Here is a 16,556-nt window from a genome sequence, read left to right as displayed (position 1 = left end):
CTTCAGCAACCACCACACTGTGGTAGGTGACCAATAATAATTTTGATTGACTGATATAAGTAGCAAGCATTATATAATATAGCAAATACAAATCCTTCTTTGGAATAGTTTATTCCTAATATTATTTGCAAAAGGCCTGATGAACAACTGCATTATATTAGCAAAACAAAAATAATTACTTTATGGATTAGAAATTGCTAGATATAGATAAGCACACCAATCTTTACATTCAAGGGAACCATAATGACAAATCAGCCTAAATAATAAATTGTAAGTCTGTAATGTGCTTGTGTCATGTGACAATGAATCCCATCAACATAAATTGATACCATGGGCAGGTTTCTTATTAATCCTGCTTCACCAAGACATTGGGTTAAAAGCTTAAATAACAGGATAAGAGGCTTGCTGGGAATTTAATTCTTGATTTCTAGGCTCTGAAAGACAGCGTCTCTCCTCTCCCTCCCTGGAGGAGGGGAAGTCCATTAAAATGTCATTATTCTGCATGTGTAACGATGTCATTTCTCTTGGTCTCTGTGAAGGTAAAGTTGCAGTCAGTGCGTGGTGATGAAGTGCCACTGATTGATCCTCACAGATTCCCTCCTTTCCCCTCCTTACAACAAAGATCCTGTTTTTAATCACCTTGCTGTGTACCTCCTTTGCCTTATCCATTATGCAAGGAGGTCAGCTAGTTACATTCAATATGACTAATTAAAAAGAGAACTCCAAGGTGAAGCACACAGAGGCACTCTGGTAATTGCCATGATATCTGTGAATAATAAGGACAATTAATGAGACCTGTAATGGCTTTGTAAATAGTCATTTGCCCCCTCACAGGAGGTGAATAACAATTTACACCGAGTGAGAGAGTCAACTCTTGTGATTCATTTGTGCATTCTTCTTTTCTCCCTTCTCAAGAAACTCAGTTTTGGGCATTTCAGAAATTCCTATTAGGGGTAGACTTGGAACCATGCTCCGAATGATAGCACAGTATTCAAATGCAAGGAACATCTCTGCATGGGCTACTTTATAGAAAAAGATAACATTAGGCTACACTGAAGTACCTTTGGGAATGATAAGAAGGGTGGCCAGGCTCAAACGCAGAGCAAATGGAGAAAGTTGCTGAAAGTAGCATCTTCTAATTTTATAGCTAGCAGGGGCACTAAAAGCTACCTCTTGAGAAAAGTGGGGTTAAGTAAGGTAAGGAAATTTGTTCAAGGTCTTATAACTTGTTTGTGTCAGAGCTGAGGCAAGAAGACAGAAATCCTGGCTTTGTGCCAGTGATCTTCTCAGAGCAGACCTCTGAGGGCTTTGACAGTCTTGTGAAGGAGTATAAGTTGGACTGGGTTTGGAAGACCTCACTACAATGTCATAGAACTATCTAGTAGTTTAACTATAAATGGCAGGTTGCTAGAGAAGGAACATAAAATTGTACAGGTGAAACAAATAGCCAGAAGTATACATAGGCTGACAGCAAAGGAGACAATGAAAACAGAAGACATGAACATTGCTCTCTGCGTTCAGGCAGAAGCATCGAATCATGCTGCACTGACTTAAGAGCAAAGAAACAAATACACTCAACTTCTGGATAATACTTTGTTCTCCTGGAAAATTGGTATCCCTTTCTGCTCAGGGCATTCCAGATTTCTTCAATACCATTCTACCTTCAGATCTTAGATAAAGTGGTATTTTATTGAGAATTTTTCTCTGATTTCTGACAAGGTCAAATCCAACCCTCCATTAGAGAATTTCACCACATTATGAATCTTTCTTTTGCAACAGCTGTTGTGTCTTTGTTGTCCAGTTTATTTGATTAATATGGATTTTCATCACTCGGTTTAAAGTCCTATGAGAACAGGATAGTATCTGTTTCTAAATACTGTTGAATTACTCCCTAGCTTGTGCCTGACACATAGTAGACAATTAGTTTTAAGGAATAAATGAATAACTGTATGAAAAGAAATGAAATAGAGAATCATTTTAGAGGGAAAGAACACACGGCATATTGCTTTGTGAGGGATGCTGGCTAGACTCCCTCCACACAGAGCCAGTGTCTGCCTTACTCACTGCAGAATCTTGAGCACTTAGCTGTTACTTGACACTCAGCTTGTAAGATAGGTTTAGTGATTGAATGGATACCTGTTTCTTATATTAGGAGGTAAATGTGGCTTTTCACTACTACATTTATTTTTTGCGGTACGTGGGCCTCTCACTGTTGTGGCCTCTCCCGTTGCGGAGCACAGGCTCCGGACGGGCAGGCTCAGCGGCCATGGCTCACGGGCCCAGCCGCTCCGCAGCATGTGGGATCCTCCCAGACTGGGGCACGAACGCGTGTCCCCTGCATCGGGAACCCGTGTCCCCTGCATCGGCAGGTGGACTCTCAACCACTGCGCCATCAGGGAAGCCCCTGACTACTACATTTAAAATTCTAAAAATGTTAACAAGTTTACTGGCCAGAGGGAGATTGTTTAGTTTGTGAGAGATTTACACATGAAATGATTCTATTTGCTGCCAAGGCTCTTCAAGTTGGCAGGAATAGATGAGCACCAGCTTTTCATCTACAAGCTCCCTTAAAATTCCCACACTATCTTCAAGTTCTGGTTCACATTTGTAGGGGAAGTTTGTGAGGCCTTTGGCCAGTTCCATTTATATTTCATTCACACATTGTCATTTATCAAAACTTAAGGAAGTCTTTAATGAAAGGTATGGAGATAGTTGGGTGTCCAAAGGCAAAAAATAAATTTGGATTATCTACCTTATACCATACATAAAATTAACTCAAAATGAATCACAGACCTGTGTCTAAGAACTGAAATATAAGATTCTTAGAAGGAAAGAGGAATGAATCTTCATAGTTTCTTAGATATGACACTAAAATCACGTGTCTAAAAAAAATATATAATTTGGACTTCCTGAAAATTGAAAATTTTGTGCTTCATCAAAAAAGTGAAAAGGCAGCTCACATAATGGGAGAAAATATTTGCAAATCATATATCTGATAAGGGACTTGTTTCTCCAAAGGGCATATACAATTATCCGATAGCAAGTGAAAATATACTCAATGTCATTAATCATTAGAGAAATAAAAATCAAAAGCACAATGAAATGCTTCTTCATACTCACAGATGCTTAACATAAAAAAAAGACAGAATAGCTAGTGTTTGGTGAAGATGTGGAAAACTTGGACGCCACATGCACAGCTGGTAGAAAGGTACAACGTTGCAGCCTCTTAGGAAAACAGTTTGGCAGTTCCTCAAAATGTTAAACATATATCAATAGTTACCATAGACTAGCGATTCCACTCCTAGGTATATACTCCAGAGAATTGAAGACATATGTCCATATAAAAATTTGTACACTAGTGTTCATACAAACATTATTTGTAATAGCCAAAAATTGGAAGCAGCCCAAATGCCCATCAAGTGATGAATGGATGAGCAAAATGTGGTATACCTTTATAATTGATATTATTCTGCCATAAAAAGAAATGAAGTACTGATACTTGCTACAATATGGATGACTCTTGAAAACATTATGCTAAGTGAAGGAATCCAGATGCTAAGGTCATATATTGAATACTTTTATATCATACATCTAGAAGAGGCAAATCCATAAGGAAAGAAAGTAGATTAGTGGTTTCCAGGGGCTGGAAGAAGGGGGAATGGGGACTGAATGCTCTGTGGCACAGAATTTATTTGGGGGGTTATAGAATTAGTCTGAAATTTGATGATGATGGTTACATCTCCGTGAATATAATAAAAACACTGAATTGTACACTTTCAAAAGGTGAATTTTGTGAAATGTGAACGATCTCAATAAAGCTGTTATTAAAAAATGAACAGAAAAAAATCTCAAGTGAAAACAGTGAGAACTTATACCTGTGTGAATTACTGATATTACATTCTAAGATTAGCTGCAACTGATAATGAGAGATGTTATGTTTTTATATATGTCATTTTTTCAAACCTATCTTTTTTATTGATGTGTAGTTGATTTACAATATCGCATTAGTTTCAAGTGTACTGCACAGCGATTCAGTTATATATATATGTGTGTGTGTATATATATTCTTCCCTTATAGGTTATTACAAAACTTTGAGTATAGTTCCCTGTGCTGTACAGTAGGTCCTTGTTGGTCATTTACATATGCCATTTTTTTAAATCCTAGAGTTTACACAGAAAATAAATTTTCATATTATTTTTGCCCAGTACATTTACATTTGTGCTGCTGACAGAATGAGCCATTTAGAATAGTGCTTACTAGATACGACAATGAATAACTGTCACATAGGATGTTAATATTTAAACATTTTTTATCGTGAATAATTCATATATACATTTAAGAGTATATGTTTAACACAGATGTGTTACCAGGTTAAAGATTTATCACTCTGTGTCAAGTACAAGAAGTTTTGTCATAAATGCTTTGTCATCAAGTGTTTTTGTTTCTGCCTCTATTACAATAATATGATCATATGTCTATTTTCCTTCAATCTATTAACATGGTGGATTCCATCAATTGATTTTCTAATGTAAGGACATCTTCACATTAAAATTAATTAGCACATGACTTGTAAAAATGTTGTATTTGTCTGCCTTCTTTCACATACGGCTGGTGGATGTCTGGGAATGTACAGGGTTGCGTTAGAGTCTAACCTCCATGAAGCCAGGGAATCAGGGAGGTTACCAGAACAAAGGTTACTCCTTTATCAGCACCAACCAGAGTCTGGCCTCTGGTGGTGCATTTAAAGTGTCATCTTTCAGAGGTTTGAGCTTTTATAGGTAATTAGGTCATATAACTAAGGCCAATTAAGATTAATTTTTTTCTTGGGATTTTGGGGCTGTACAAGTAGGGTCAATTCTAGCACCAAACCCATATGGATTTGTGGCTGAGAATTATAAAGGAAAAGACTGATAAGTATCTTCCCATTTCCCTCTTTGGGTCGATTATTTTCAGGCTTATTAACACAAGGCTACCCTGTTTCTTCCTCTGGCTTATTTCATGTATTTAGATTCTGTGGCTTCTTAGCCTAGGCAAAGTTTCCAGGGCAAAATCTGGCTCCGTTACTAAACCGCCCCTCTGAATTCTCAATTATGCATTGTTTTAGGCTTTAGAGCAACTCCTTTTACTTTCACATAAGTTCAGCTATTCACTAAGGCTTTCCTTGCTTGTTGTATTACCCTCACCTATGATGCTTTTTAGATTCTTAACCCCCTTACCCTAGATATTCTCATTAAGTATGTCTGAGAAAACCCATTAATGCTACCTTGTTATTAACGAACATTTATATCTTTACTTCTCTTACATTCAGAAAGATGTAAGGTAGAATCTTAGAACAGAGAAATATCAAGACCCATGTTCCCTAAATCTGCTGCCTAGGATACTATTCCTATAAGATGTTCTGAAAACACAGGGCTTCACGATCAAATAAAGCTGGGAAATGGTGCAACACCATGGCTGCATTTTGAAGATTTACAGTGAGCATTTGTACAGCAAAAGTCCTGGAAAGTCATGCCATAAACAACACCATTTTACATTGCTTAAGATGTTTCTTAAAGCTTTTTAACAACTGAAGAATATCGTATTCCATAGAGTAGAATTTCTCATTTTCAAGTGAGGAAACACAACCTCATGGAGGCTTACTGATGTTGATACAGCTGGTAACGGAGTTAGGAGGAGAAATAAGGTTCATTTCTCTTGCTCTACACTGCACATATCTCAGAGTAGTGAGCAGGGATACTAAGGAAATGGGTTATGAGTTACAGATGACATAAGTAGTCACATATTTGTAGTTCACAAGAGGACTCAATTAGTTACAACATATGAAAGGCTTTCCAAAGGGGATTTCTGGGATCTGGACAGTCAAGAAGGGAGGATGAAAACATTGCATTTTGGAATGGTAGACTAGAAAGACCAGGCATTCACCAAAAGTGATGGGAAAGACTCGAGGGCTTAGCTCTACTTCTTAGCTATTAATTACTAGCTAAGCAGGTGTTCGAGAGAACAGAGAAGACCTCTCCTCTAATAGATTCTACAACGTGGGATTAATTTCTGTACATTTAAATTCTATACAACACAAAACTACTTTCTTCCTTTCATTCTTTTAAAACCCCTGTGTATAAGCATTATGGAATTGATTATCTTAATCCTACAAAGACAGAAAATTTAAAGTTAAAAAAAAAGTAACTTACTCTGTAGTATTATAGAAATCTTTAAAATGTCAGTCTACCATGACAAATACCCTGACTATTTATCTTCTTATCTTGCCATTGTGGAAAAACATAATTTATTTATTTTTATCTGTATTATATAAATGTTCTCATTTAATAAACATAGATATGTTATTCACTCCTTTTCTGTGTCACAGGGATCTTTTAACAAATTAATTCTTTGATGGAAGTCCACATAAAAAGCTTTGGTGAAGAGGATTACTGGATCTGCAGCCCAATTTTCTCAGCCATTCTGTTAACAATTTACCCTGAGTCACAGAGGTGCCTCCTTAGGACTCCACACAGACACTTTGAAAAATGGTAGAAATGGATGAGAAATTGAAAATTTTGTCTCTACCCACTTTATCCCCTTAAGCAGCATCTCCTAGTAGTTCTGTGTAGACAGGGAGGAGGAGCTCTCTCCCACCCACCACCAAGCCAGCCTCTGTTAGAATTCATTCTCCTCTCTCACCCGACTTCTGTCTGCTATTCTCAGCCAATCACTTGATATCCTTTGTTTTCCTTGGAACCAGGGAACTAACCCCAGGACCTAACTCTCTCCCAGCCCAGGTCAGTTCTAAACTCATAGACAGATCTAGGGCTCAGCACTACACTACTTCTTGTATCCCACGTAACTCACAGCAATTGTGCATATCTGACTTGGAAGGCTTGAGGATAAAAAGGAATGAGTATATTACAGGGAAGAAGTTAGCTGTTAAATATATCTGTTTCCAGACTAGAAAGGTAAATATAGTTTATACCCTTTATAAGATTCCCTTAGTGAGTACCTTCTTTTTTTGTTTTGTTTTTGTTTTTAGAAGATGTTGGGGGTAGGAGTTCATTAATTAATTAATTTAATTTTGCTGTGTTGGGTCTTCGTTTCTGTGCGAGGGCTTTTCTCTAGTTGTGGTGAGCGGGGGCCACTCTTCATCGCGGTGCACGGGCCTCTCACTATCGTGGCCTCTCTCGTTGCGGAGCACAGGCTCCAGACACGCAGGCTCAGTAGTTGTGGCTCACGGGCCTAGTTGCTCCGCGGCATGTGGGATCTTCCCAGACCAGGGCTTGAACCCGCGTCCCCTGCATTAGCAGGCAGATTCTCAACCACTGTGCCACCAGGGAAGCCCAGTGAGTACCTTCTTATTCCTAGTCTTGCTGCCCTGAGTCTATATCCACATTTCTCAGAATAAGCCACTTATTTATTCATTTAGTGTGAGTATCCGATAGCTTTTTGAAAAACTTCATTTTACATTTACAAGGATTTTTCTCACCCTATAATTAGCACCCCCCCAACACCTCCTCCATCCTCTTGTCAAGGAAATCAGTGATTAAAATAAGCCATAGTCTACTTTCAAGAAAGTTAGAATTATTCTAGCTAGAAAACACCATAGGGTGGAGAGACTGCAGCAGTACAGGGAAGAATGACCCTAATCATTTCAAATCATGGCCCCTTTAAATTCCCCACCTTCTCCCCCCTCCCCCAGGTTTTTGTCTCATTGTTAAATCTTGGAAAATAAAGACACTCACGGAAATACAAACACTAACAACTCACATGGCTTTCTCAGATAAGGAATAAAGGAGAAGTATTTTCCAGATGGCAGCATAATATGTCAAGACTTTTCCCAGCTCACTGTACATGTAACATTTAAGATAATTATGCAAGGAATTTCAATTCCCGGCTTCTGATGTATTTCAAGCCCGCAGAAATCATAATCATCATGATTAAAAATATTACTATTTGCAATAGTGATTTAGATGTTGTAACAAAATGTAATATTACAAATACATCTAAGCCCAAGGTAACAAGGCGCTATGTATATTTCTCATGCGTGTGTTTATATTTTGCTGCATAGGGATGCAAAAAAATGTTCCCCCTTTTCCAATATTCTTGCTCCAGTCCAAACACTGAGGCCTATTGGGGCTTACTATTGAGCCTCTCCAAACATATACTGCTGACTTTTCTGCAGTTATTTATACAAAGAACCTAGGGATAGGAGGAGGGAGTACCTACATTTTTTGGAAAACAAGTCTATTCAGATGTTCACCCACCTTTTCAAATTTTATTTTTACATCGATTATACATGGGAAAATTGAGGGCCTAAGAAGTAAGTGACAAACTATACCCATGTCATGTGGTAGTAAAAAGCCAGTAAGTGAAATTCATCTGACATCACTACTGAGCTGGAAAGGGGAGAGTTCAGGGTCTCTACTCTCTAGAGCAAGTTTGTTGTTTAAACTATGAAGTGATTAAATGTCAATAGTGTTAATGAAGGATAACACTGTAATGAAACATGAATGTCACTTTAACGAGTCTCACCATTACACTGTATTTAAACAGTTTATTGCAGAATTTTCCATTTCTCAATGCACACTAGAGTCAGGGAGATATCTTCAAGATAAATTTGGTAATGATGACAGAATTTTAGACTTTCAATAAGATCTCTACTAGAAAAATAACAAAAATTCTTTATAATAGCAAGAAATTATGAATGGACCAAATGAAACATGTATAATCATTTCTTTTTCAGTAGATTTCTGATAATGTTTGATATCCATTTAATTTTAAAAGATAACCATGAATTAATATTATTTTTGTGTCTTCTAAGATTTTGAAGTCAGTGGTTGGAGACTGGTTTATTATCACATGTTTATTTTTGCTTTAGGAAGGAAGTTTGTTACTTGCTTTTGTAAGCAAGTAATAAACTTAATGAGACTTTCCTTAATGAGACCTCATAACAGTGAACTGTTCATGTTCTAATGTTTTGATGAACTTAGCTATAAGGCTCTAATATCCAATACATAGATGACATTGTAATATTACTCCTAAAACTTAATGAGGACCAGCATTACTTACTTTCTCTATTTTTCCACAGGCAGCTGGCACTTCTTAACAGTTGTGTGACTAATAAAACATGGCATCTACTTTCTTATATAGAAATGAGGAAGTAGTGCTACTAAGCATTATTGTAAACTGGGTCACAGTCACATAACATATTATCTGAAAAAGCTGAGTGTTGCTGCAATTAATGAAGAACCTGGAACTATAACTGGGCTGAGTTTTTTTTCCTAACCCATTTTTCATAAAACTAAGTGCAAAGCTTTGCAGAAAGAAAAAACATCTAATGACATCATTATCAGCATACGTACAGAGAATAAATCAAGTAAGAAATAGTGGAGGAAAAGGATGGGTAAGAAAATTAATATTTAAGGACCACTTATTCTTTTACTGCCGTGCTATACCTCTCATATTGGTTACCTAACTTAACCCTCACAGAAAAATCTGTGTGTCGATATGATTCTTTCCGTTTTATGGATGAAAAACTGAGGATCAGAATGTTTAAGTAGTCTTGGTAGAAAGCAAATTATGTGAGTGGGGTGGAGATGTCATTCTCTTTGACTCTGGGGCAATACTCATTAAATCGCAGCCCCTATGAATGAGCAAGAAAGGTTGGAAGGATGAATGTGTCCTTGCGTTTTCCAAAAAGGAGATGCTGAGGTGGAATCTGGTGTGTAAGATGCTTATTAGTGTTTTTAAGATCAGCACCTGTGGGAGAGAGACGATGAAGGAGGAGTGGGCAAAGACAGAAGTCAAGCTGCGACCCCGGCCCCAGGCGGGAGCCACAGAACTGGAAGTTTTTTTTTTTTTAATTAAGAACTGCAAGTTTTTTAAATTTATTTATTTATTTATTTATTTATTTATTTATTGTTTTATTTTTGCAGTACGCGGGCCTCTCACTGCTGTGGCCTCTCCCATTGCGGGGCACAGGCTCCGGACGCACCGGCTCAGCGGCCATGGCTTACGGGCCCAGCTGCTCCGCGGAATGTGGGATCTTCCTGGACCTGGGCACGAACCCGTGTAACCCTGCATCGGCAGGCGGACTCTCAACCACTGCGCCACCAGGGAAGCCCGGCTCCTCATTCTTATTCAAGTTGAGCTGAGATGACCACGCCTTCATGATCCCACATCAGCCAGTCATTGAATGTGAGCCACAGAAGAAGGAGGCATGACCTTGGGTGAGTGGTTCTCTGCAGCTTAGTCTGTGACTCAGGGCCCGACCCCTGATGGTGCTCAAAGCAGCCGAGGCTCTAAGTCCTGACTTCATAACAGTGAACTGAAAGGGTGTCTGGCGTGCATGTCACAGTGTCCATCTCAAAGTTGTTTTCCTCTTTGGCCGCGCTGCGCAGCTTGCATGATCTTAGTTCCCCAACCAGGGACTGCAGGCGGCCCCTGGCAGTGGAAGCGCCGAGTCCTAATGACTAGACCGCCAGGGAATTCCCCTAAGTTGCTCTTTCCTAAATGCCAAGTGGGCTAAGGGTTTCCTAACAAAATTGGTTAAAGTTTAACAAAATAGGAAGGGAATGGCAGTTTTTGGATCTGTGAAATATTACAACGGAATGGCCAGTTTACATATTACAAGCTGAAATTGCAGAGCAACTGACGGAGACACAAGGAAAGGGATTTGCTGGCTGTCACAGTAGGTGGTTTAGATTAAGACAGGGTTGCTAACGTATTTTCTGAGATAAACTGGAAAGCTATTTCTCTAAGAAAAATAACGGAGGAACAAGGCCATAGGTACCTAACAATATTGGGGATCGTGGATAAAGGGGATCCTGCATAACTGAAAGCACTTCCCAGGGAAGGGAACAGATACACTGGTCTGAACAAAGTACGAATGTGTACAGGATTGCAGTTGAGATTTTGGTTCCCAAATGCAAGATTACTTTGAAGAGAGCAAGTATGATACAACTATTACATTTACCAGGCAAAATGCATTCTAGGATGGTATATTTTTTTTAACCAGGATTTTCTCTGAGTCACATCTAGTTCATAAAAAAATTTTATTTAGAACATAAAAATGTTTAATTTTTCTCCTGTTAGTCCACTGTTTCCTGTGTATGCACTCATTATTTTGCAGGCTACGTTCAGGTAAACTAGATTACTGCTACCTTGAAGTCTGTGTTTCTTCACATTTCTATACCCTTTTGTTCTCTCTTCTTTTCATTGACCTTAGATCTCCTTCACTTTAAGAGAGGGGAGACGTGAAGACGAAAGAAAATTAGCAAAGGTTGATAATGATATGCAAAGAAGTATTGCCTGGACAAAAATAAGTGAAAGTTGGGAAAGAATACTGAAAAACAGGATAGGAATCATTTTGCCTTATGTTTATGAACAGCCTGTGAAAAGCACTTCACCTGGAGAGTAGGCACGCAGGACGGGCTCCAAACCTGGCACACAGCATACTCTCAGCAAATACTAGGGGAACACTAATGAAAGGACAAATCAGTTCAGTTTCTTGCATGATAGAAATGTACTGAATGTACCTTACGGCAATCTGAATCAAGGGGGACTAACCCAGTGCTGTCTGTGGCATTCTTAGTATGACTTGCAAGTTGAGACACTTCCCCCTGTGATAATTTCCAGGGATATTATCAATACATAGTTATTATCTGTGTTTTCTCTCTTCAGTTAGTAGTTCTTGAGACAGCCATCTTGATATGATTGCTAAAGAAATATATTTACCTAAAATTCTATAATTGCATGCCATCATAAACTTCAGAACAGCTTAGACACCGTATCTCGAGAATAAATCAGAAGCCCAAATTTTTAGCTATTTCAGGGTAGAAACTAGAAGAAAACAGCCTAATTAGAAGCAGAATACCTCTATTACTGGGGCAGAACCTGATATTTGATAGTCTCTTTGATCCTTATTGACATTATTTGCCTCTATCTTGGTATGTTGGAAATCTTGGCATCTCGGTTAAAGTTGAAACCACAATGTGCAGTAAGAGATGAAGATGATACATAAAAGGAAAGAAAACATCCTATACTTCTGCTGACAAATATTGATCCCTAGAGGAAAATAAAAACTGGTCATTAATTTTTGGATTAGGAGAAAAAAAGTGATAAGGCTGCTACAATTAGCAAGAGAATTCCTTTTGTAATTGATGAGGGGAGAGAAGATCGTGTAAGTTTCCTTTGTAATGGTAGAAAGAAAGAATACCCTGGAGTGTATATGTTATCATCACAATGACAAATAGCCTTATCGTTGGAATGTTACTGGCAAATTCATTACATTAAGTATTGTTTGCTCTGTTTTTCTTTAATACATGCATGCATCCACCCATTCAACAACAATTTCTGTGCACTCAAGAACATTTTTTTTACTTCATTATCTTAAGCAAATCATGCTTTCCCCAGTGTAGCACCTGGATTTTAATCTCAACTCTGTAACTTATTACCCATGTGACCTTGATAATTAATATACTCACCCTCTCTGAGCCTTAACTTTCCCATCCATTAAAAGGATGTAATAACAGCACTTCTGCCATAGATTTGAGTATTAGGTGAGATAATGAATGATTTTGAGCATCTTTTCAAAGGTTTGGTAGCCATTCTGTGCTATGCCTATTCTTGTTTTTCTTTCCTTCTTTTTCTTTCTTTTTTTTTTTGCGGTACGCGGGCCTCTCACCGCTGTGGCCTCTCCTGCTGCGGAGCACAGGCTCCGGACACGCAGGCTTAGCGACCATGGCTCATGGGCCCAGCCACTCCGCGGCATGTGGGATCTTCCCGGACCGGGGCACGAACCCGTGTCCCCTGCATTGGCAGGTGGACTCTCAACCACTGCGCCACCAGGGAAACCCCTTCTTTTTTTTTTTTCCCAATTTTTCTTTTTTTTAGGGGGGGTAGAGGGGCACACCATGTGGCATGTGGGATCTCAGTTATCCAATCAGGGATCCAACCCACGGGCAGTGGAAGCTTGAAGTCTTAACCACTGGACCACCAGGGAAGTCCACCAATTTTTCAATTGGGCAATTAATTCAGTCTCCAAATTGAATTATTTTGTGAAATGATTTGCATTCTTACCTTTCTCCTTTTCTAGGTGACTAGTGTGGCCTGACTGAGGGTTCAGGCCTGGCTGGTACTGAGGAGGAGGGGAGGAAGGAATGAGGGTAATAGATACACTGAAATAATAGATTATGCTGGATTCTGACTTCTATTGTGAGGGATATATCACATCTCTATATCTTTATATGTCTATATCTTTATACACACATATGTATATACATATATACACATGTAATTGTTATTATTTTTAAAAAAAGATAAGGAGGGCTTCCCTGGTGGCACAGTGGTTGAGAGTCCGCCTGCCGATGCAGGGGACGTGAGTTCGTGCTCCGGTCCGGGAGGATCCCACATGCCGCGGAGAGTCTGGGCCCGTGAGCCATGGCCGCTGAGCCTGCGCGTCCGGAGCCTGTGCTCCGCAACGGGAGAGGCCACAACAGTGAGAGGCCCGCGTATGGCAAAAAAAAAAAAAAAAAAAAAAAAAAAAGATAAGGAAAGGAATTTTAGATTTCATAGTAGTGTGGTAGAAGACTGTTGGAACTAGTAAAAAGGAAAGAAAAAGCCCGGAGGGAGGATTCACTGTAACAAGCCCCATACACACCATTTGAAATCCTATTTGAAATCCCATGTCATGTTATCATATTTTATACAATATTATTTATACAGATATCCATTTAAGTGAGTGTGAAATGTAATGAGTAATTTGGAAGTCTTGTCAATTTCCTAAACCTAGGACATTAATGCAATGTAAAATGAATCTGCATTATACAATTCTGTTTTCAATTGTCTGTTCAATGAAGGCAATTACAGAATACACTTTATTTTAATTTAATGACTTTCTTAGATACACTATTATAAAAAAAGGCATTATAAAGTGATATTACATTTTGTCATTCATTGTCCTTGCCGTTTACATTTTGTCATTCTGCTCAGATTGAATACTGATGTGCAGGAGTCTGTTTCACTTCCCTGGTCTAATGCAGTAATATTAAGATATTTAGGACATTAGGTACTTAAAATAACAACATAACTTTTGTTACTTTGTATATACACCACACTGTTTTGCTTATTCTTTGCTGAATTACTTCAAAATAAATGTAAAAAAATAGTATGTGACATCTATTTTAAAAATGTATAATTTGGGGGAGTAAGGAAAGGGCTGAACATTTAAATTTAACCCCTTGCCAAACATCATATTTTAATCTAATCTTTTAACACAATAGAAAGGCTTTTATTTATTTTGGGGAAATTTTTTAAAGGGTCAGTAACATTTTGAATTTTCAAAATGCAAAATTTAGTATTCTAAACCATAGTTTTATTTTTTTATCAAATCAGCTAAACAGAGAACATATTACTATCACTAGTCTACCCAACTCAGTGTTTTGACTCAGTAATTGAATTCTTTTCAATAAATGTAGAAGTGCCTATAAGTTTTGTTTATGGACATTCTACAATATGTAGTAAATTGTAAACTTTTATTTTTTAGCATTTTTCATCTCAAGGCCCAAGTTTCAGTCATTTTAGTATATTTCTTTAAAGTATACACCTGGAACTCAGTAAATATGAACACATTTTAATCTCCCTTTTGGAGATGTGTTTCATTCTTTAGATGAAACAAAAAGTCCTAAAAATATAATGTCATTCCTGAGCATATAAGCATCTGGAAGGCAACTCAGTTTGTAAAAATTACAGTAGATTTTTATTGCCTAGACTTATTACAAATTTATCAATCTAAAATGCACTTACTGTTACTTAAGTGAATCAATTGTGAAACTAAATTTGAAAAGTGTCCTTAACTTCAGAGAAAAACCACACTCAATGAGCTATAGATGACCATTAAGGAGGGCATGTTTTCCAAATACTGTTTATGACATTGTGCTCATACTCTTTGAGGTCTCTTCAAGGTAAATTACTTGTTTCCAGTTACTTTTTAAAAATTTTGATTTTTTTCATATAATAAGCAGATACAGTGCATTAGGTCATGAAAATACCCCCTTTCACATCATTTTTATGCCACCAGTGTCTTAATTTCTGTATTTATTTGTGTTTATAATGAGTTAAAATAAGCATTTCACTTTATTCCTGGGGTGTTTTACTTAGAGTTCCCTTATGAAAAGTATTGTTTCAGCTGCTGTATTGATGGCAAAATTAAAGCTGATTTGGACGTTTTGGTTAAAGGACTTTCTACATACAAATTTAATAAACTCTGCATCCTGAGAAAATTTGGAGTGAAGTATTCATTTTAATAATTTGATATTCCTTAAAAACACAAAGTCAAGATACGCTATTTTCCATCTTGTAATTAACTTCCAGGTACCTTTTTAAAATTAATGCTTTATTTGGTTACGTTTGTGTGATTGCTTAAAATATTAAATATTGTGGCTTCAGAGTCTAAAACATTTGATATTTTCATAGCTAAGAATTATATAGACTGCCCACGTTTCCTAGATTAAATTGTTCAAAACCAGATTATTTACTGTGACAGCTGTACCCTGTCAGTTGGACCATATTTCCATATTTTAGATCTCAGAATGGTGAGGGCGTGTAGACCAGAATTCACAAGTGGTACCAATCTCTGCAGATGCAGTAAAGCTTTTTAAATGGTACTGTAATGCTAAAAAAAATTTTCTATATCTTCAGACTGAAAAACAATTGTTTTTGAACTAACCACCTGCTATATCGGTTAGAGGAATTTGTTGACCCAAAATGATATTGATAGACTGTCAGATCTCCTCCCTGGACTGCATGTATAGACACACATATAATAACCATCTATTTCATTTAAATTGAACTTTCTGAATTTTCTTCACTCCTGCTCTCTCTAATTCCTGTTTCTCCCCTGTCCTACATACCCATTTCGCTCACATTCACAATTCAGAATTTGATTCAGATAAATCTTCCTCTAGGAAGTTTTTCCAAACCCTACTGCCTGGGTCAAGTCCCTTTTGTGTGTGTGTGTGTGTGTGTGTGTGTGTGTGTGTGTGTGTGTGTGTGTTAATAAGGCATTTTTATGCTATTTTTGTGTTGTTTTTGCTTTAAAAAATTTTTAATTGAAGTATAATTGACATACAACATTATGTTAGCTTCAGGTATACAGTATAATGATTCGATATTTTTATATATTGTGAAATGATCAACACAATAAGCCTAGTTAACATCTATAACCTTACACAGTTATGATTTTTTTTCTTGTGATGAGAACTTTTAAGATCTACCCTCTTAGCAACTTTCAAATATACAGTTCAGTATTGTTAACTAGAGTAGCCATGCCATGCATTACGTCACCATCAAGTCCCTTCTTATCTCTCCCGTATAAATCCATGGGCAGTTTTATCAGAACAGTAACATTCTGCATTGAAATGACTGGTCATCTGTCTCTTCCCCTGCTTAACTCTAAACAACTGGAAGGCAGAAACTGTATCTTTTTCATTAACACTTAGTAATCCTGAACTATCTTAAGGGATCTATAAATATCTATTTAGTGAAAGGATGACTCTGGTGTATGTGA

The 16,556-nt window shown here is 37.6% G+C and overlaps 1 long non-coding RNA gene across 1 annotated transcript in view; it reads left to right on the top strand.

Annotated features, from left to right (window-relative positions):
* The first annotated feature begins 10,568 nt into the window (after window positions 1-10,568).
* LOC141278754 (uncharacterized) overlaps window positions 10,569-16,556 on the top strand; it is a 69,820-nt gene continuing 63,832 nt past the window's right edge. Inside the window, exon 1 of the long non-coding RNA XR_012331900.1 lies at window positions 10,569-10,679. This is a non-coding gene — a long non-coding RNA (uncharacterized lncRNA). The remainder of the gene's footprint in view (window positions 10,680-16,556) is intronic.

The sequence above is a fragment of the Tursiops truncatus genome, chromosome 5 (assembly GCF_011762595.2).
Source record: "Tursiops truncatus isolate mTurTru1 chromosome 5, mTurTru1.mat.Y, whole genome shotgun sequence".
NCBI classification, from domain to species: Eukaryota; Metazoa; Chordata; class Mammalia; order Artiodactyla; family Delphinidae; genus Tursiops; species Tursiops truncatus.
Note: the sequence above shows the minus strand (reverse complement) of the source record. Positions and strands in the feature narration are given on the sequence as shown.